The sequence below is a fragment of the Rhinolophus hipposideros genome (assembly GCF_964194185.1).
Source record: "Rhinolophus hipposideros genome assembly, chromosome: 3".
Taxonomy (NCBI): Eukaryota; Metazoa; Chordata; class Mammalia; order Chiroptera; family Rhinolophidae; genus Rhinolophus; species Rhinolophus hipposideros.
In genome coordinates this window covers 54008255-54030803 of record NC_138049.1, presented here as the reverse complement: position 1 = coordinate 54030803, position 22549 = coordinate 54008255, and positions in this window count along the sequence as shown.

The following is a 22549-nucleotide window of genomic DNA, read 5'->3' as shown; positions in this document are numbered from 1 at the left end:
CTTCATATTTTGATTTCTTCCTTGATCTCATGGTTGACCCATTCATTATTTAGTAACATGTTATTCAGCCTCCATGAATTAGTGTGTTTTTCAGTTTTTTTCCTGTAGTTGGAAATTTCTAATTTCATAGCACTGTGGTCAGAGGAGACAATTGGTAGGATTTCAATTTTCTTAAATTTATCAAGACTTGTTTTGTATCCTAACATGTGGTTTATCTTTGAAAATGTTCCATGTGCGCTTGAGAAGAACATGTATTCTGTAGCTTTGGGGTGAAATGCTCTGAAAATATCAATTAAATCCAACTGGTCCAATGTGTCATTTAGGGCCATTGTTTCCATATTGATTTTCTGTCTGGAAGACCTGTCCCTTGTTGTCAGAGGTGTGTTGAAGTCCCCTACTATGATAGTGTTACTGTTGATCTCTGTCCTTATGTCAGTCAATATCTGTTTTATATATTTAGGTGCTGCTATGTTGGGTTCATAGATGTTTACTAGAGTTATGTCCTCTTGTCAGATCCATCCCTTTATTATTATGTAGTGCCCATCTTTGTCTTTTAATACGTTCTTTATTTTTAAGTCTATTTTGTCAGATATAAGTATTGCAACTGCAGCTTTTTTCTCATTTCCATTTGCATGAAATATCTTACTCCAACACTTCATTTTGAGCCTCTGTGTGTCTTTTGATCTGAGGTGAGTCTCTTCTATACAGCATATACAAAGATCTTGCTTTCTTATCCACTCAGCCACCCTATATCTTTTGATTGGAGCATTTAATCCATTTACATTTAAAGTGACTATTGATAGATACATAGTTATTGCCATTATTTTTATTTGTAGTTAGATTGTTTTCATATTTCTTCTGTTTACAGAAGCCCTTTTAATATTTCCTGCAATGCTTGCTGGGTGGTAATAAATTCCTCTAGCTTATTCTTTTCTGGGAAGTTCTTTATCTCTCCTTCAATTTTAAATGATAGCCTTCCTGGATAAAGCAATCTGGGTTGTAGGCCTTTGTTTTGTATCACTTTGAGTACCTCTTGCCACTCCCTCCTGGCCTGCAATGTTTCTGTAGAAAAGTCATTTGATAGTCTTATAGGAGTTCTTATAGATAGTCTTATAGGAGTACTTGTATGTAACCTGCTGTCTTTCTCTTGCTGCTTTTAGGATTCTCTCTTTGTCTTTAACCTTTGCCATTTTAAGTATAATGTGTCTTGGTGTGGGCCTGTTTGAGTTTATCCTGGTTGGAACTCTCTGTACTTCCTGGGTTTGTATGTCGGTTTCTTTCACCAGGTTAGGAAAGTTTTTGGACATTATTACTTCAAATATGTTCTCTATCCCTTGTTCCCTCTCTTCACCTTCTGGTATTCCTATGATGTGCATGTTGTTGCACTTGATGTTATCCCAGGGGTCTCTTAAACCATTTTCATTGTTTTTTATTCTTTTTTTCTTTTTGTTGTTCCATTTGGGTGATCTCTGCTAACTTGTACTCTAAGTCGCTGATTCGGTCCTCTGCCTCATCTAACCTGCTGGTAATTTCTTCAAGTGTGTTCTTTATTTCAGTTAGTGTACTATTTTGTTCTAACTGGTTGTTCTTCATGATTTCTCGATCCTTTTTTATGTTGTCATTAAACTCCTTAAACATTCTTATCATCAGTGTTCTGAACTCTATCTCTGATTGGTTGGTTACTCTATTTCATTTGGTTCCAATTCTGTTCTTTTATTTGGGACATGTTTCTTTTATTTGGGACACATTTCTTTGTTCTTTTATTTGGGACGTGTTTCTTTGTTTCCCATTCTTTTTTTCTTTTTTTTTCTAATTAATTTTATTGGGGTGACAATTGTTAGTAAATTTACATATATTTCAGGTGTACAATTCTGTATTACATCGTCTATAAATCCCATTGTGTGTTCACCACCCAGAGTCAGTTCTCCTTCCATCACCATATATTTGATCCCCTTTACCCTCATCACCCACCCCCCACCCCCTTACCCTCTGGTAACCACTAAATTATTCTCTGTGTCTATGAGTTTTTGTTTCTCATTTGTTTGTCTTGTTCTTTTTGGTTTATATACCACATATCAGTGAAATCATAGGGTTCTCTGCTTTTTCTGTCTGACTTATTTCACTTAGCATTATTCTCTCGAGATCCATCCATGTTGTCACAAATGCTCCTATATCATCTTTCCTTAACGCCGAATAGTATTCCATTGTGTATATGTACCACAACTTCTTTATCCATTCATCTATCGAAGGACATTTTGGTTGTTTCCATGTCTTGGCCACCGTAAACAAAGCTGCAATGAACATTGGCGTACACGTGTCTCTATAGAGAAATGCTTTTATATTTTTGGGGTGATACCCAGGAGAGCGATTGCTGGGTCATATGGTAATTCTATTCGTAATTTCTTGAGGAACCTCCACACTGCCTTCCATAGCGGCTGCACCAGTCTGCATTCCCACCAACAGTGTATGAGAGTTCCTTTTTCTCCACAGCCTCTCCAACACTTGTTACTATTTGTTTTGTTGATGAAAGCCATTCTGACTGGGGTGAGGTGATATCTCATTGTGGTTTTTATTTGCATTTCTCTGATGATTAGCGATGTTGAGCATTTTTTCATATGTCTATTTGCCATTTGTATATGCTCTTTGGAGAAATGTCTCTTCAGGTCCTCTGTCCATTTTTCAATTGGGTTGTTTGTTTTTTTGTTGTTGAGTTTCATGAGTTCCTTGTATATTTTGGATATTAGCCCCTTATCAGAGGAACTGTTTGCGAAAATCTTCTCCCATTCAGTTGGTTGCCTCATTATTTTGTCAATAGTTTCTTTTGCTGTGCAGAAGCTTTTCAGTTTCATATAATCCCATTTGTTTATTTTAGTTTTTACTTCCATTGCCTTTGGAGTCAAATTCATAAAATGCTCTTTGAACCCAAGGTCCATAAGTTTAGTACCTATGTTTTCTTCAATGCAGTTTATTGTGTCAGGTCTTATGCTTAAGTCTTTGATCCATTTTGAATTAATTTTGGTACATGGTGACAGGTAGCAGTCCAGTTTCATTCTTTTGCACGTAGCTATCCAATTCTGCCAGCACCATTTATTGAAGAAGCTGTCTTTCCTCCATTGTATGTTTTTAGCTTCTTTGTCAAAAATTATCTGTCCATATTTATGTGGTTTTATTTCTGGGTTCTCAATTCTATTCCATTGGTCTATGTGTCTGTTTTTCCGCCAATACCAAGCTGTTTTGATTATTGTAGCCCTGTAGTACAAGGAAAAATCAGGGAGTGTGATACCTCCAGTATTGTTCTTTTTTTTTTAATATTGCTTTGGCTATTCGGGGTCTTTTGTGGTTCCAAACAAATCTGATGATTTTTTGTTCTATTTCTTTAAAAAATGCCATTGGGATTTTAATGGGGATTGCATTAAATCTGTATATGGCTTTGGGTAATATGGCCATTTTAACTATGTTGATTCTTCCAATCCATGAGCACGGAATGTCTTTCCATTTCTTTGTGTCTTCTTCAATTTCTTTCAAAAATGTCTTATAGTTTTCAGCATATAAATCCTTCACATCCTTGGTTAAGTTTATTCCTAGGTATTTTATTCTTTTTGCTGCAATTGCAAAAGGAATTGTTTTTTCTATCTCTTTTTCTGAGATTTCATTGTTGGTATATAGGAAAGCAATGGACTTTTGTACGTTGATTTTGTAGCCAGCAACTTTACTGTATTCATTGATTGTTTCTAATAGCTTTTTGGTGGAGTCTTTAGGGTTTTCTATATATGGCATCATGTCATCTGCAAAGAGTGACAATTTAACTTCTTCATTCCCAATTTGGATGCCTTTTATTTCTTTCTCTTGCCTGATAGCTCTGGCGAGGACTTCCAACACTATGTTGAAAAGCAGAGGTGATAGGGGACAACCTTGTCGTGTTCCTGAACGTAGAGCAAAGGGCTTCAGCTTTTCACCATTAATTATGAGGTTAGCTGAGGGCTTGTCGTATATGGCCTTTATTATGTTGAGGTATTTTCCTTCTATACCAATTTTAGTAAGTGTTTTAATCATAAATGGATGTTGTATCTTATCAAATGCTTTTTCTGCATCAATTGATAGAATCATATGATTTTTGTCCTTTATTTTGTTTATGTGATGTATCACATTGATGGATTTGCGAATGTTGAACCATCCTTGTGCCCCGGGGATGAACCCCACTTGGTCGTGATGAATAATCTTTTTAATGCATTGTTGTATTCGATTTGCTAGAATTTTGTTTAGGATTTTAGCATCTGTATTCATCAGAGACAGAGGTCTGTAGTTTTCTTTTTTTGTGTTGTCCTTACCAGGTTTTGGTATCAGGGTAATGTTGGCCTCATAAAATGAGTTAGGGAGTACTGACTCTTCTTCAATGTTTTGGAAGAGTTTGAGCAGGATTGGTATTAGATCCTCTTCGAAGGTTTGGTAGAATTCACTGGTGAAGCCATCTGGTCCAGGACTTTTGATTTTGGGAAGGTTTTTGATGACTGATTCAATTTCGTTACTGGTGATCGGCCTGTTAAGATTTTCCAGTTCTTCATGATTCAGCCTTGGAAGGCTATATGTTTCTAAGAACTTGTCCATTTCTTCTAAGTTATTAAATTTGGTGGCATATAGTCCTTCATAGTATTCTTGGATGATCCTTTGTATTTCTGTGGTGTCCGTGATAACTTCCCCTTTTTCATTTCTGATTTTGTTAATAAGTGTCTTCTCTCTTTTTATCTTAGTGAGTCTAGCCAAGGGTTTGTGGATTTTGTTAATCTTTTCAAAGAACCAGCTTTTTGTCACATTAATTTTTTCTATTGTCTTTTTGTTCTCTATTTCATTTAGTTCTGCTCTGATTTTTGTTATTTCCTTTCTTCTGCTGACCTTGGGTTTTGCTTGTTTTTCTTTTTCTAGTATTTTAAGGTGTAACATGCGGTTATTTATTTGGGATTTTTCTTGTTTCTTGAGATAGGCCTGTAATGATATAAATTTCCCTCTTAAAACTGCTTTCGCAGCATCCCAAAAATTTTGGTAGGATGTATTTTCATTGTCATTTGTTTCTATGTATCTTTTGAGCTCTCCTCTAATTTCTTCTTTGACCCAGTCGTTCTTTAAAAGTATGTTGTTTAATCTCCATGTATTTGTGTTTTTTCCTGCTTTCTTTTTGCAGTTGATATCCAATTTCAAAGCTTTGTGATCAGAGAATATGCTTGGTATGATTTCAATCTTCTTAAATTTGCTGAGGCTGATTTTGTGTCCCAATATATGGTCTATCCTTGAGAATGTTCCATGTACACTAGAAAAGAATGTATAGTCTGATGTTTTAGGATGAAGTGCTCTATATATGTCAATTATGTCCAATTCATCTAATGTGTCATTTAGGGCTGCGATTTCGTTATTTATCTTGTGTTTGGATGATCTATCCATAGCTGTCAATGATGTATTTAAGTCCCCTAGTATAATTGTGTTTTGGTCAATTTCTCCCTTTAGTTCTGTTAGTAGTTGCTTGGTATATTTCGGTGCTCCCTGATTGGGGGCATAAATATTGATGACTGTTATGTCTTCTTGTTGTATAGTCCCCTTTACCATTATGAAATGTCCATCTTTGTCTCTTGTTATCTTTTTCACCCTGAAGTCTGTTTCATCGGAAATCATTATGGCTACACCTGATTTTTTTTGGGTACCATTTGCTTGAAGTGTCAATTTCCACCCTTTCACTTTGAGTCTATGCTTGTCCTTGTAGCTGAGATGTGTCTCTTGTAGGCAGCATATGGTTGGGTTTAGTTTTTTGATCCAATCTGCTACTCTGTGTCTCTTTATTGGTGAGTTCAGTCCATTTACATTTAGGGTGATTATTGATATGTGAGGATTTCCTGTCATTCTGTCTTTAGTTTTCTGGTAAGGCTGTGTCTCCATTGTTTCTTTGCCTTTTTGTTGTTGTCTGTTATTTCTGTGTGGTGGTATTCTATGATGTTTCCCTCTGTTTCTTCTTTTATTACAGTATATATTTCAGATTTGGATGTTTTTTGAGTGGTTACCCTTGAGTTTATGTAAAAGAAAGTTTGATATTTAGAGTATTCCAGTTTCTTCAGTACGCTTACTTTCTCTATTCCCATATTCCAGTTCAGGCCTTTACGCTCCCCCTTTTTATGTTTCGGTTGCCACAAGTTGTCCCTGTTGATGGTGGTCTAATAGCCTCCTTTAGTATTTCTTGTAGTGCAGGTCGTGTATTAGAAAATTCCCTCAGTTTCTGGATGTCTGGAAAGGTCTTTATTCCTCCTTCATATCTAAAGGAGATCTTTGCTGGATATATTATTCTTGGCTCATGATTTCTCTCTTTCAATAGTTTAAATATTTGGTTCCATTCCCTCCTAGCTTGTAGAGTTTCTGCTGAAAAATCTGATGATAATCTAATGGGCTTTCCTTTGTAAGTTACCGTCTTCTTTTCCCTGGCTGCCTTGAGGATTCTTTCTTTATCATTGATTTTAGACAGCTTCAATACAATGTGCTTTGGTGAAGGCCTGTTGGGATTGAGGTAATTAGGTGTTCTATTTGCTTCTTGGAGTCGAGGATCCAGTTCTGTCCACAAGTTTGGGAAGTTCTCATCGACGATTTGTTTGAATATATTCTCTGTTCCCTTCCCTCTTTCTTCTCCTTCTGGTATACCCATTATTCTTATATTGCTCTTTCTGATGGAGTCAGAAAGTTCTTGTAGAGTTCTTTCATTTCTTTTAAGTCTCAAGTCTCTTTCTTCTTCCCTCTGTGTAAATTCCAGGTTCCCATCTTCGATGTCACTGATTCTTTCCTCCATCTGGTCAACTCTACTACCTAAGCTGGATATTTTATTGTTAATTTCTTCTATTGAGTTCTTAATCTCCAGAAATTCTATTTGGTTCTTTTTCAAGATTTCAATCTCTTTTGTAAAATGCTCATGGTGTTCTTTGATTGTGTTTCTGAGTTCATTAAACTGCCTTTCTGTGTTTTCTTGCATCTCGTTCAGTTTTTTCAGAATTGCGATCTTGAATTCTCTGTCATTTAAATCACAAAGGTCCATATCTCTAAGTTCCTTTTCTGGAGACTTTTCACTTTCTTTCTGAGCTATCTTGTTGCCTTGGTTATTCATGGCAATCACTGATTTACTATTTCTCTTCCTAGACATCTACAGGAGTGTCTTCTGCAACAGGTTGATAGGTATGCGAAGAGCTTTTGGAGTTCCAAAGCTCTTTCTGCACCAGATTCAGAGCCCGTTTGTTTCAGCAGTTCTGTTTACTCCTGCAGGGATCCGCCCAGATAGGTGGGGCCAGGGGTGGTGTGAGTTGTGAGAGGTGGCCCAGAACAATGGTGGCGACCACCACCACAGCCAGTCCTGCTTCCACAGCTCCCTCCCCTCTGCCGGAACCAGTTGAGCTGCGAATCTGTGTCTGCGGTCCACAGTTCTCAGAGCAGCAAATATTCTGTCCTTTGATCCGACACTGCTACTTTATCACTTCTAGCACCGGGCAGGTGGGGCGGGGTGAGCTCTGGGAGGGTAGGGAGGGGGCGGCTAGTCTCCGTGCCTAAGGCTTCCGTTCTCCGCTCGGCAGTGAGGGCTTAAACCACCGATTTCAGCCCTCTTCCCTCAGTCTTTGCTCCGAGGTCTGCCGTGAGCGAGCGTTGGGTTCAGCGGTTTTGTATGCTGCCCCCTCAGCCCTGTGGGCCGTAAGCGGAGCCCTAGCAGTCCGAGTCCTTCCCTCTCCCGCAGTTGCGGAACATCCGGGAGCAGCGGGCTCCGAGCACCGAGCTAGGTCTATGTCCTGCGCCCGCGCGGCTCCGTCTCTGCACTTCTCCTCTCCCTCCTCCTCCGCTCACGCGATTCACCCACCTGGAGGTGAATTCAGTAGTCGGCCTCTTCGTCTTGCCTGTCTGCTGTGCAAGGAGTCCTTTGCGGAGTTATTGTTGTCCGATTTGTTGTAAATTCCAGGGGAGCGTTACAGAGGCTCACCTCACGCCGCCATTTTTTTTTTGATCCTATTTTTTCTCTTAGTTCCCTCGCACGAGGGGATATATGGGTGAAAATCTTACTCCGGGTAATGTCCATGAAGTTTCTTCCTATATTTTCTTCAAGATATTTTATGGTTTCAGATCTTACATTTAAGTCTTTAAGCCATTTTGAATTTATTTTTGTACATGGTGTGAGGAGGTGGTCCAGCTTCATTTTCTTGCATGTGTCTCTCCAGGTTTCCCAACAGCACTTATTGAACAGACTGTCTTTACCCCATCGTACATTCTTGCTTCCATTGTCGTAGATTAGATGGGCATATAGGCATGGATTTACTTCTGGACTCTCTATTCTATTCCATTGATCTATGTGTCTATTTTTATGCCAGTACCATGCTGTTTTGATTACTGTAGCCTTGTAGTATAGTTTGAAATCAGGTATCGTTATACCTCCCACTTTGTTCTTATTTCTCAAGATTTCTGAGGCTATCCGGGGTCTTTTATGGTCCCATATAAATTTCAGGATTATATGTTCTATTTCTGTGAAAAACGTCGTTGGTAGTTTGATAGGAATTGCATTGAATTTGTATATGGCCTTAGGCAGTATGGACATTTTAACTATATTAATTCTTCCTATCCACGAACATGGAATGTGTTTCCATCTATTTATGTCTTCTTTCATTTCTTTCTTCAGTGTCGTATTATTTTCTGAGTACAGATCTTTTACATCTTTGGTTAGATTTATTCCCAGATATTTTATAGTCTTTGGAGCAATTGTAAATGGAATTGTTTTTTTAATTTCTCCTTCTGATATTTTATCATTGGTATATACAAATGCAACTGATTTCCGAATATTAATTTTATGTCCCGCTACTTTACTAAATTCATCTATCAGTTCTAATAGTTTCTTGGTGGAGTCTTTAGGATGTCTATATATAGTATCATATCATCTGCATATAGTGATAATTTTACTTCCTCCTTACCAATTTGGATGCCTTTTATTTCTTTCTCTTGTCTGATTGCTGTGGCTAGAACTTCCAGCACTATGTTGAATAGAAGTGGAGAAAGTGGGCAACCTTGTCTTGTTCCTGATCTTAGGGGGAATGGTTTTAGCTTTTCCCCATTGAGTATGATGTTAGATGTGGGTTTGTCATATATGGCCTTTATTATGTTAAGATATGATCCCTCTATTCCCACTTTCTTAAGGGTTTTTATCATAAAAGGTTGCTGTATTTTATCAAATGCTTTTTCTGCATCTATTGATATGATCATGTGATTTTTATTTTTCATTTTGTTAATGTGGTGTATCACATTAATTGATTTGCGGATGTTGAACCACCCCTGCATACCAGGGATGAATCCCACTTGATCATGGTGTATGATCTTTTTGATGTATTGCTGAATTCTGTTCGCTAATATTTTGTTGAGAATTTTTGCATCTATGTTCATTAGAGATATCGGCCTGTAGTTTTCTTTTTTTGTGGTGTCTTTGTCTGCTTTTGGGATCAGGGTGATAGTGGCTTCGTAAAAAGTGTTTGGGAGTCTTCCTTCCTTCTGGATTTTTTGGAAGAGCTTGAGGAGAATAGGTGATAATTCTTTTTTAAATGTTTTGAAAAATTCACCTGTAAAGCCATCTGGTCCAGGGCTTTTGTTTGTTGGGAGATTATTGATTACTGATTCAATTTCCCTGGTGGTAATCAGACTGTTCAGGCTTTCTGTTTCTTCTTGAGTTAGCGTTGGAAGGTTGTGCGCCTCTAGGAAATTGTCCATTTCTTCCAGATTGTCAAATTTGTTGGCATATAGTTGCTCATAGTAATTTCTTAAATTTTTTTGTATTTCTGTGGTGTCTGTTGTCACTTCTCCTCTTTCATTTCTGATTTTATTAATTTGGGTCCTCTCTCTCCTTTTTTTAATGAGTCTGGCTAAAGGTTTGTCGATTTTGTTTATCTTCTCTAAGAACCAGCTCTTGGATTCATTGATCTTTTGTATTGTTTTTCTGGTTTTTATTTCATTTATTTCTGCTCTGATCCTTATTATCTCCTTCCTTGTGCTCCCTTTGGGCTTATTTTGCTGTTCTTTTTCCAGATCCCTTAAGTGTGAAGATAAACTGTCAATTATTGATGTTTCTTGTTTCTTTAGGTAGGCCTGCAGTGCTATGAACTTCCCTCTTAGGACTGCTTTCGCAGCATCCCATAGATTTTGGGTCGTTGTGTTCTCATTCTCATTTGTCTCGAGATATCTTTTGATTTCTTCTTTGATCTGCTCCTTGACCCATTCATTATTTAGTAACATGTTATTCAGCTTCCATGAATTGGTGTGTCTTCCTGGTTTTTTTTCCCTGTAGTTCATTTCTAATTTCATAGCACTGTGGTCAGAGAAGACAATTGGTATGATTTCAATTTTCTTAAATTTATCAAGGCTTGTTTTGTGTCCTAACATATGATCTATCTTGGAAAATGTTCCATGTGCACTTGAGAAGAACGTGTATTCTGCAGCATTGGGGTGAAATGCTCTGAAAATATCAATTAAATCCAACTGCTCCAAAGTATCATTTAAGGCTGTTGTTTCCATATTGATTTTCTGTCTGGAGGACCTGTCCCTTGTTGTCAGAGGTGTGTTGAAGTCCCCTACTATGATAGTGTTGCTGTTGATCTCTGTCTTTATGTCCATCAGTACCTGTTTTATATATTTAGGTGCTCCTATGTTAGGTGCATAGATGTTTACTAGGGTTACGTCCTCTTGTCGGATTGATCCCTTTATTATTATATAGTGCCCATCTTTGTCTTTTAATACGTTCTTCATTTTAAAGTCTATTTTGTCAGATATAAGTATTGCAACTCCAGCTTTTTTCTCACTTCCATTTGCATGAAATATCTTACTCCAACCTTTCACTTTCAGCTTGTGTGTGTCTTTTGATCTGAGATGAGTCTCTTGTATATAGCATATACAAGGGTCTTGCTTCCTTATCCACTCAGCCACCCTATGTCTCTTGATTGAAACATTTAATCCGTTTACATTTAAAGTGATTATTGATAGGTACATAGTTATTGCCGTTTTTAAATTTGTAGTAAATTGTTTTCATCTTTCTTCTATTTACAGAAGTCCTTTTAGTATTTCTTGCAATGCTGGCTTGGTTGTAATAAATTCTTTCAGTTTGTTCTTTTCTGGGAAGCTCTTTATCTCTCCATGAACTTTAAATGATAGCCTTGCTGGATAAAGCAATCTAGGTTGTAGGCCTTTATGTTCCATCACTTTGAGTATCTCCTGCCACTCCCTCCTGGCCTTCAATGTTTCTGTAGAAAAGTCATTTGATAGCCGTATGGGAGTACCCTTGTACGTAACCTTCTGCCTTTCTCTTGCTGCTTTTAAGATTCTCTCTTTGTCTTTAAGCTTTGCCATTTTAACTATAATGTGTCTTGGTGTGGGCCTGTTTGGGTTTATCCTGGTTGGAACTCTCTGCACTTCCTGGGCTTGTATGTTGGTTTCCTTCATCAGGTTAGGGAAGTTTTCAGACATTATTACCTCAAATATGTTCTCAATCCCTTGCTTCCTCTCTTCGCCTTCTGGTATTCCTATGATGTGCATGTTGTTGCGCTTGATGTTATCCCAGAGGTCTCTTAACCCATCTTCATTGTTTTTTATTCTTTTTTCTTTCTGTTGTTCAGTTTGAGTGATCTCTGCTAACTTGTCTTCTAGGTCGCTGATTCGATCCTCTGCTTCATCTAACCTGCTGGTCATTCCTTCAAGCGAGTTCTTAATTTCGGTAATTGTGTTCTTTAGTTCTAGCTGGTTGTTCGTTAAGATTTCTACATCCTTTTTTAGTTCTAACTGGTTGTTCTTTATGATTTCTATATCCTTCTTTATGTCTTCTCTAAGCTCCTTAAACATTCTTATCACCAGTGTTCTGAACTCTGTCTCTGACAGGTTGGTTACCTCTGCTTCATTTGGTTCCAGTTGTGGAGGTTTCTTCTGTTCTTTTATTTGGGAGATGTTTCTTTGTCTCCCCATTCTGACTGACTCTCTGTGTTTGCTTTGATGTATTAGGAAGATCCCCTAGAGCTCTTAGTTCTTGCTGGGTTATCTTATGTAGTATGTGTCCTTTATATTTGACTTGGACTACTTCGTTCTTCTCCTCTGCATGTGCTCCACAGGTGGTTCGTGTGTTTAGTATATTGTCCTGTTCAAGAAGAACTTTGATTGCTTTTTGCTTGTGAGTAGGTGGGTTTAACTCCTAGGCCGTCTAGTTGTGAAACTTGGCTCTGCCCACTGCAGGGTGTTCTGCTGGGTGAGGGTTGGCCACTTAAATGAGGTTTGGCCTCTATGGGCTCTTGTGCCTTCAGAGGATTCCCTCTGGGTGTGTGACTTGTTGGTCAAACCCGGTAGTACTCTGGTTTGGTCCAGAGTTGGCTTCTGGATATGTTGAATCTTGTGCCTCTTAAGCTGGGCCCTGTTAGGGCAGTTTCAGCACAAATCAAGTTACCAAGTACAACAACAACAACAACAACAACAACAAAGAAAACAAATCAAGTACATTCACATGTAAAATACAACCGACAATCCCCACTCAACATAGGCAAAGATATCAAAGAAAAAGGGCAGAACAAAGCAAATCACAACAAGCAGAAAAAAACACACCAAGCAAAGCAAAACAGAAAGCAGCACCAGTCTTGGCTTAAGCCCACCAAGTAATCTCCAGGTTGTCCTCCGCTGTGCCAAAGAGTTCCCTGCCTATTGCACAGGCAGCACTGGTCACCTGGTGCCCAGAGTGAATTTGGGAGTGTAGATTTAAATGCGAGGGGCTGAGGGGTCTGGATGACAGTTTTCAGAGAGACCGTGCAGTTTCTGTCCTTTCCTGCACAAATGCACGCTGAGAGTAGCTCCACCAGCCCTGTGCCCAGTACTTCTGAGTCTTAGGGCCCTACTTCCGTGGGTGTGTGGGAGGGGGCAGGCGGGAGATCTCTAAGCTGCTGAAAGCTGGGAGCTGCGTCTGCCGCTTACTGCTGAACTCAGGGAGTGCTTCTGCGGTTGCCCTTGCCCCGCCCCAGGCCAGCCAGAGAGGGTGGGGGCTGGGGATGGAGAGGTCTTCTCTCTCCCAGGCCAGCCACATCACACTCCTCCCGCAGGCCCGAAAAGGCGGTGGCTGGGGTTGTGGGAGTCTCCTCTCTCCTCCTCCAGCGAAAATCCCCTCCTCCCAGCCTCTTCCAAAGGTCAGAGCTGGCTGCCAATCTTCCCAGCGCCTGAGCACGGGCTCCCCTCTGTAATCTGACACTACTCCTCAGTTCAGGGGTCAGTTTAAGTCTCTGGAAGGGCGGGGGGTGGGGGAGGATTCAAAAAGCGCGGTGAGGGGCCCAGGTGTGGCGTCTGAGTTCTTTGTCTGCCCTAGGGCCCACGAGCTGCCCGCCCGGGTGGGAGCGATCAGCTGTGGGATGCAGGGAAAGAGCCCACCTCCTGGACCCTGCGCTCTCCGCTGCACCCTGGGCTCCCGTGGGACTCTAGAGCCCTGGGTGCTGCCTGCCGCTGCTGCTGTGCGCACGCTACAGGGCCGCGGCTCTACTGTGGAGGGTGGGGAGAGCGCTGCACGTTTCCTCTTGCCCTCCTCGCTCCTCCCCTACTTGCCCAACTAGTGCACCCCAAAGCAAACCTTCCACGAGTCTCCGCTCTGTCCTGAGATTCGCGCAGAGGTCGCCGTCTGGCCTGGGCTCTTCCACGAGTCTGCGCTCCGTCCTGGGTGCCATGGTGGCGGTGGGGGGGGAGCGTGCTTCCACTTCGCTGTCCTTTCTCCTCCCCTGCTCGCAATCAGCGCTCACCTTCAGGTAATTCCTCCACGAGTCTCCCCGCTGTTCTGCGTGTTCTATATCTCCCTGTGTCTTTAGAGCTGCGGTTTACCGCCGCCGCTGCAGCCGCCGCCGGCCTGATTCCACCACGAGACCGCGCGTTTCCTCTCCGCTCCTTTCCTTCTTCCTCTGCTCACCCAATTTGCGCACCTTCAAGTAATCCTTCCACGAGTCTCTTAGGAGTCTCTTAGCTGTTCCCGGAGGAAGCCTTGGCCCCCTTGTCTTCTTCGCCCCTCCAGGCCTGCGACGTGGGGCGGATGGCCAGGTCGCAGAAAGTAGTAGCGCCGAGCGGAGCCCGCTCCCCTCAGACGGCAGTGGAGACCAGGGCCCCGGTACCGCGATCACAGCTGCAACGGTAGCGGCAGCGGAGCAGCTGACCCTTTTTCTAAACGACTTTTTCTCTTTTCTTTCTCCTTGATTCAAACTGGCCTTGTCTTGTCTAACAGCACCAGGAGTTACTTGCTTCATATTTTGATTTCTTCCTTGATCTCATGGTTGACCCATTCATTATTTAGTAACATGTTATTCAGCCTCCATGAATTAGTGTGTTTTTCAGTTTTTTTCCTGTAGTTGGAAATTTCTAATTTCATAGCACTGTGGTCAGAGGAGACAATTGGTAGGATTTCAATTTTCTTAAATTTATCAAGACTTGTTTTGTATCCTAACATGTGGTTTATCTTTGAAAATGTTCCATGTGCGCTTGAGAAGAACATGTATTCTGTAGCTTTGGGGTGAAATGCTCTGAAAATATCAATTAAATCCAACTGGTCCAATGTGTCATTTAGGGCCATTGTTTCCATATTGATTTTCTGTCTGGAAGACCTGTCCCTTGTTGTCAGAGGTGTGTTGAAGTCCCCTACTATGATAGTGTTACTGTTGATCTCTGTCCTTATGTCAGTCAATATCTGTTTTATATATTTAGGTGCTGCTATGTTGGGTTCATAGATGTTTACTAGAGTTATGTCCTCTTGTCAGATCCATCCCTTTATTATTATGTAGTGCCCATCTTTGTCTTTTAATACGTTCTTTATTTTTAAGTCTATTTTGTCAGATATAAGTATTGCAACTGCAGCTTTTTTCTCATTTCCATTTGCATGAAATATCTTACTCCAACACTTCATTTTGAGCCTCTGTGTGTCTTTTGATCTGAGGTGAGTCTCTTCTATACAGCATATACAAAGATCTTGCTTTCTTATCCACTCAGCCACCCTATATCTTTTGATTGGAGCATTTAATCCATTTACATTTAAAGTGACTATTGATAGATACATAGTTATTGCCATTATTTTTATTTGTAGTTAGATTGTTTTCATATTTCTTCTGTTTACAGAAGCCCTTTTAATATTTCCTGCAATGCTTGCTGGGTGGTAATAAATTCCTCTAGCTTATTCTTTTCTGGGAAGTTCTTTATCTCTCCTTCAATTTTAAATGATAGCCTTCCTGGATAAAGCAATCTGGGTTGTAGGCCTTTGTTTTGTATCACTTTGAGTACCTCTTGCCACTCCCTCCTGGCCTGCAATGTTTCTGTAGAAAAGTCATTTGATAGTCTTATAGGAGTTCTTATAGATAGTCTTATAGGAGTACTTGTATGTAACCTGCTGTCTTTCTCTTGCTGCTTTTAGGATTCTCTCTTTGTCTTTAACCTTTGCCATTTTAAGTATAATGTGTCTTGGTGTGGGCCTGTTTGAGTTTATCCTGGTTGGAACTCTCTGTACTTCCTGGGTTTGTATGTCGGTTTCTTTCACCAGGTTAGGAAAGTTTTTGGACATTATTACTTCAAATATGTTCTCTATCCCTTGTTCCCTCTCTTCACCTTCTGGTATTCCTATGATGTGCATGTTGTTGCACTTGATGTTATCCCAGGGGTCTCTTAAACCATTTTCATTGTTTTTTATTCTTTTTTTCTTTTTGTTGTTCCATTTGGGTGATCTCTGCTAACTTGTACTCTAAGTCGCTGATTCGGTCCTCTGCCTCATCTAACCTGCTGGTAATTTCTTCAAGTGTGTTCTTTATTTCAGTTAGTGTACTATTTTGTTCTAACTGGTTGTTCTTCATGATTTCTCGATCCTTTTTTATGTTGTCATTAAACTCCTTAAACATTCTTATCATCAGTGTTCTGAACTCTATCTCTGATTGGTTGGTTACTCTATTTCATTTGGTTCCAATTCTGTTCTTTTATTTGGGACATGTTTCTTTTATTTGGGACACATTTCTTTGTTCTTTTATTTGGGACGTGTTTCTTTGTTTCCCATTCTTTTTTTCTTTTTTTTTCTAATTAATTTTATTGGGGTGACAATTGTTAGTAAATTTACATATATTTCAGGTGTACAATTCTGTATTACATCGTCTATAAATCCCATTGTGTGTTCACCACCCAGAGTCAGTTCTCCTTCCATCACCATATATTTGATCCCCTTTACCCTCATCACCCACCCCCCACCCCCTTACCCTCTGGTAACCACTAAATTATTCTCTGTGTCTATGAGTTTTTGTTTCTCATTTGTTTGTCTTGTTCTTTTTGGTTTATATACCACATATCAGTGAAATCATAGGGTTCTCTGCTTTTTCTGTCTGACTTATTTCACTTAGCATTATTCTCTCGAGATCCATCCATGTTGTCACAAATGCTCCTATATCATCTTTCCTTAACGCCGAATAGTATTCCATTGTGTATATGTACCACAACTTCTTTATCCATTCATCTATCGAAGGACATTTTGGTTGTTTCCATGTCTTGGCCACCGTAAACAAAGCTGCAATGAACATTGGCGTACACGTGTCTCTATAGAGAAATGCTTTTATATTTTTGGGGTGATACCCAGGAGAGCGATTGCTGGGTCATATGGTAATTCTATTCGTAATTTCTTGAGGAACCTCCACACTGCCTTCCATAGCGGCTGCACCAGTCTGCATTCCCACCAACAGTGTATGAGAGTTCCTTTTTCTCCACAGCCTCTCCAACACTTGTTACTATTTGTTTTGTTGATGAAAGCCATTCTGACTGGGGTGAGGTGATATCTCATTGTGGTTTTTATTTGCATTTCTCTGATGATTAGCGATGTTGAGCATTTTTTCATATGTCTATTTGCCATTTGTATATGCTCTTTGGAGAAATGTCTCTTCAGGTCCTCTGTCCATTTTTCAATTGGGTTGTTTGTTTTTTTGTTGTTGAGTTTCATGAGTTCCTTGTATATTTTGGATATTAGCCCCTTATCAGAGGAACTGTTTGCGAAAATCTTCTCCCATTCAGTTGGTTGCCTCATTATTTTTGTCAATAGTTTCTTTTGCTGTGCAGAAGCTTTTCAGTTTCATATAATCCCATTTGTTTATTTTAGTTTTTACTTCCATTGCCTTTGGAGTCAAATTCATAAAATGGCTCTTTGAACCCAAGGTCCATAAGTTTAGTAGCCTATGTTTTCTTCAATGCAGTTTATTGTGTCAGGTCTTATGGCTTAAGTCTTTGATCCATTTTGAATTAAATTTTGGTACATGGTGACAGGTAGCAGTCCAGTTTCATTCTTTTGCACGTAGCTATCCAATTCTGCCAGCACCATTTATTGAAGAAGCTGTCTTTCCTCCATTGTATGTTTTTAGCTTCTTTGTCAAAAATTATCTGTCCATATTTATGTGGTTTTATTTCTTGGGTTCTCAATTCTATTCCATTGGTCTATGTGTCTGTTTTTCCGCCAATACCAAGCTGTTTTGATTATTGTAGCCCTGTAGTACAAGGAAAAATCAGGGAGTGTGATACCTCCAGTATTGTTCTTTTTTTTTTAATATTGCTTTGGCTATTCGGGGTCTTTTTGTGGTTCCAAACAAATCTGATGATTTTTTTGTTCTATTTCTTTAAAAAATGCCATTGGGGGGGATTGCATTAAATCTGTATATGGCTTTGGGTAATATGGCCATTTTAACTATGTTGATTCTTCCAATCCATGAGCACGGAATGTCTTTCCATTTCTTTGTGTCTTCTTCAATTTCTTTCAAAAATGTCTTATAGTTTTCAGCATATAAATCCTTCACATCCTTGGTTAAGTTTATTCCTAGGTATTTTATTCTTTTTGCTGCAATTGCAAAAGGAATTGTTTTTTCTATCTCTTTTTCTGAGATTTCATTGTTGGTATATAGGAAAGCAATGGACTTTTGTACGTTGATTTTGTAGCCAGCAACTTTACTGTATTCATTGATTGTTTCTAATAGCTTTTTGGTGGAGTCTTTAGGGTTTTCTATATATGGCATCATGTCATCTGCAAAGAGTGACAATTTAACTTCTTCATTCCCAATTTGGATGCCTTTTATTTCTTTCTCTTGCCTGATAGCTCTGGCGAGGACTTCCAACACTATGTTGAAAAGCAGAGGTGATAGGGGACAACCTTGTCGTGTTCCTGAACGTAGAGCAAAGGGCTTCAGCTTTTCACCATTAATTATGAGGTTAGCTGAGGGCTTGTCGTATATGGCCTTTATTATGTTGAGGTATTTTCCTTCTATACCAATTTTAGTAAGTGTTTTAATCATAAATGGATGTTGTATCTTATCAAATGCTTTTTCTGCATCAATTGATAGAATCATATGATTTTTGTCCTTTATTTTGTTTATGTGATGTATCACATTGATGGATTTGCGAATGTTGAACCATCCTTGTGCCCCGGGGATGAACCCCACTTGGTCGTGATGAATAATCTTTTTAATGCATTGTTGTATTCGATTTGCTAGAATTTTGTTTAGGATTTTAGCATCTGTATTCATCAGAGACAGAGGTCTGTAGTTTTCTTTTTTTGTGTTGTCCTTACCAGGTTTTGGTATCAGGGTAATGTTGGCCTCATAAAATGAGTTAGGGAGTACTGACTCTTCTTCAATGTTTTGGAAGAGTTTGAGCAGGATTGGTATTAGATCCTCTTCGAAGGTTTGGTAGAATTCACTGGTGAAGCCATCTGGTCCAGGACTTTTGATTTTGGGAAGGTTTTTGATGACTGATTCAATTTCGTTACTGGTGATCGGCCTGTTAAGATTTTCCAGTTCTTCATGATTCAGCCTTGGAAGGCTATATGTTTCTAAGAACTTGTCCATTTCTTCTAAGTTATTAAATTTGGTGGCATATAGTCCTTCATAGTATTCTTGGATGATCCTTTGTATTTCTGTGGTGTCCGTGATAACTTCCCCTTTTTCATTTCTGATTTTGTTAATAAGTGTCTTCTCTCTTTTTATCTTAGTGAGTCTAGCCAAGGGTTTGTGGATTTTGTTAATCTTTTCAAAGAACCAGCTTTTTGTCACATTAATTTTTTCTATTGTCTTTTTGTTCTCTATTTCATTTAGTTCTGCTCTGATTTTTGTTATTTCCTTTCTTCTGCTGACCTTGGGTTTTGCTTGTTTTTCTTTTTCTAGTATTTTAAGGTGTAACATGCGGTTATTTATTTGGGATTTTTCTTGTTTCTTGAGATAGGCCTGTAATGATATAAATTTCCCTCTTAAAACTGCTTTCGCAGCATCCCAAAAATTTTGGTAGGATGTATTTTCATTGTCATTTGTTTCTATGTATCTTTTGAGCTCTCCTCTAATTTCTTCTTTGACCCAGTCGTTCTTTAAAAGTATGTTGTTTAATCTCCATGTATTTGTGTTTTTTCCTGCTTTCTTTTTGCAGTTGATATCCAATTTCAAAGCTTTGTGATCAGAGAATATGCTTGGTATGATTTCAATCTTCTTAAATTTGCTGAGGCTGATTTTGTGTCCCAATATATGGTCTATCCTTGAGAATGTTCCATGTACACTAGAAAAGAATGTATAGTCTGATGTTTTAGGATGAAGTGCTCTATATATGTCAATTATGTCCAATTCATCTAATGTGTCATTTAGGGCTGCGATTTCGTTATTTATCTTGTGTTTGGATGATCTATCCATAGCTGTCAATGATGTATTTAAGTCCCCTAGTATAATTGTGTTTTGGTCAATTTCTCCCTTTAGTTCTGTTAGTAGTTGCTTGGTATATTTCGGTGCTCCCTGATTGGGGGCATAAATATTGATGACTGTTATGTCTTCTTGTTGTATAGTCCCCTTTACCATTATGAAATGTCCATCTTTGTCTCTTGTTATCTTTTTCACCCTGAAGTCTGTTTCATCGGAAATCATTATGGCTACACCTGATTTTTTTTGGGTACCATTTGCTTGAAGTGTCAATTTCCACCCTTTCACTTTGAGTCTATGCTTGTCCTTGTAGCTGAGATGTGTCTCTTGTAGGCAGCATATGGTTGGGTTTAGTTTTTTGATCCAATCTGCTACTCTGTGTCTCTTTATTGGTGAGTTCAGTCCATTTACATTTAGGGTGATTATTGATATGTGAGGATTTCCTGTCATTCTGTCTTTAGTTTTCTGGTAAGGCTGTGTCTCCATTGTTTCTTTGCCTTTTTGTTGTTGTCTGTTATTTCTGTGTGGTGGTATTCTATGATGTTTCCCTCTGTTTCTTCTTTTATTACAGTATATATTTCAGATTTGGATGTTTTTTGAGTGGTTACCCTTGAGTTTATGTAAAAGAAAGTTTGATATTTAGAGTATTCCAGTTTCTTCAGTACGCTTACTTTCTCTATTCCCATATTCCAGTTCAGGCCTTTACGCTCCCCCTTTTTATGTTTCGGTTGCCACAAGTTGTCCCTGTTGATGGTGGTCTAATAGCCTCCTTTAGTATTTCTTGTAGTGCAGGTCGTGTATTAGAAAATTCCCTCAGCTTCTGGATGTCTGGAAAGGTCTTTATTCCTCCTTCATATCTAAAGGAGATCTTTGCTGGATATATTATTCTTGGCTCATGATTTCTCTCTTTCAATAATTTGAATATTTGGTTCCATTCCCTCCTAGCTTGTAGAGTTTCTGCTGAAAAATCTGATGATAATCTAATGGGCTTTCCTTTGTAAGTTACCGTCTTCTTTTCCCTGGCTGCCTTGAGGATTCTTTCTTTATCATTGATTTTAGACAGCTTCAATAAAATGTGCCTTGGTGAAGGCCTGTTGGGATTGAGGTAATTAGGTGTTCTATTTGCTTCTTGGATTCGAGGATCCAGTTGTGTCCACAAGTTTGGGAAGTTCTCATCGACGATTTGTTTGAATATATTCTCTGTTCCCTTCCCTCTTTCTTCTCCTTCTGGTATGCCCATTATTCTTATATTGCTCTTTCTGATGGAGTCAGAAAGTTCTTGTAGAGTTCTTTCATTTCTTTTAAGTCTCAAGTCTCTTTCTTCTTCCCTCTGTGTAAATTCCAGGTTCCCATCTTCGATGTCACTGATTCTTTCCTCCATCTGGTCAACTCTACTACCTAAGCTGGATATTTTATTGTTAATTTCTTCTATTGAGTTCTTAATCTCCAGAAATTCTATTTGGTTCTTTTTCAAGATTTCAATCTCTTTTGTAAAATGCTCATGGTGTTCTTTGATTGTGTTTCTGAGTTCATTAAACTGCCTTTCTGTGTTTTCTTGCATCTCGTTCAGTTTTTTCAGAATTGCGATCTTGAATTCTCTGTCATTTAAATCACAAAGGTCCATATCTCTAAGTTCCTTTTCTGGAGACTTTTCACTTTCTTTCTGAGGTATCTTGTTGCCTTGGTTATTCATGGCAATCACTGATTTACTATTTCTCTTCCTAGACATCTACAGGAGTGTCTTCTGCAACAGGTTGATAGGTATGTGAAGAGGTTTTGTAGTTCCAAAGCTCTTTCTGCACCAGATTCAGAGCCCCTTTGTTTCAGCAGTTCTGTTTACTCCTGCAGGAATCTGCCCAGATAGGTGGGGCCAGGGGCGGGGTGAGTTGTGAGAGGTGGCCCAGAGCAATGGTGGTGACCACCACCACAGCCAGTCCTGCTTCCACAGCTCCCTCCCCTTTGCCGGAACTAGTTGAGCTGCGAATCTGTGTCTGCGGTCCGCAGTTCTCAGAGCAGCAAATATTCTGTCCTTTGATCCGACACTGCTACTTTATCGCTTCTAGCACAGGGCAGGTGGGGGCGGGGCGTGCCCTTGGAGGGTAGGGAGGGGGCGGCTAGTCTCCGTGCCTAAGGCTTCCGTTCTCCGCTCGGCAGTGAGGGCTTAAACCACCGATTTCAGCCCTCTTCCCTCAGTCTTTGCTCCGAGGTCTGCCGTGAGCGAGCGTTGTGTTCAGCGGTTTTGTATGCTGCCCCCTCAGCCCTGTGGGCCGTAAGTGGAGCCCTAGCAGTCCGAGTCCTTCCCTCTCCCGCAGCTGCGGAGATCCGGGAGCAGCGGGCTCCGAGCACTGAGCTAGGTCTGTGTCCTGTGCCCGCGTGGCTCCGTCTCCATACTTCTCCTCTCCCTCCTCCCCCGCTCGCGTGACTCACCCACCTGGAGGTGAATTCAGTAGTCGGCCTCTTCGTCTTGCCTGTCTGCTGTGCAAGGAGACCTTTGTGGAGTTATTGTTGTCCGATTCGTTGTAAATTCCAGGGGAGCGTTACAGAGGCTCATCTCACGCCGCCATTTTTTTTGATCCTTGTTTCCCATTCTTGCTGACTCTCTGTGTTTGCTTTGATGTATTAGGTAGATCCCCTAAGGTTCTTGGTTTTTGCTGGGTTATCTTATGTAGTAGGTATCCTTTATATTTGACTTGCACCACTTCCCTATTCTCCTGTGTGTGTGCACCAAAGGTGACCCTTGTGTTGCATATATTGTCCTATTAAAGTTGATCTTTAATTGCTTTTGGCTTGTCAGTAGGTGGGATTGGCTGCTAGTCTGACTAGTTGTGAGTCTT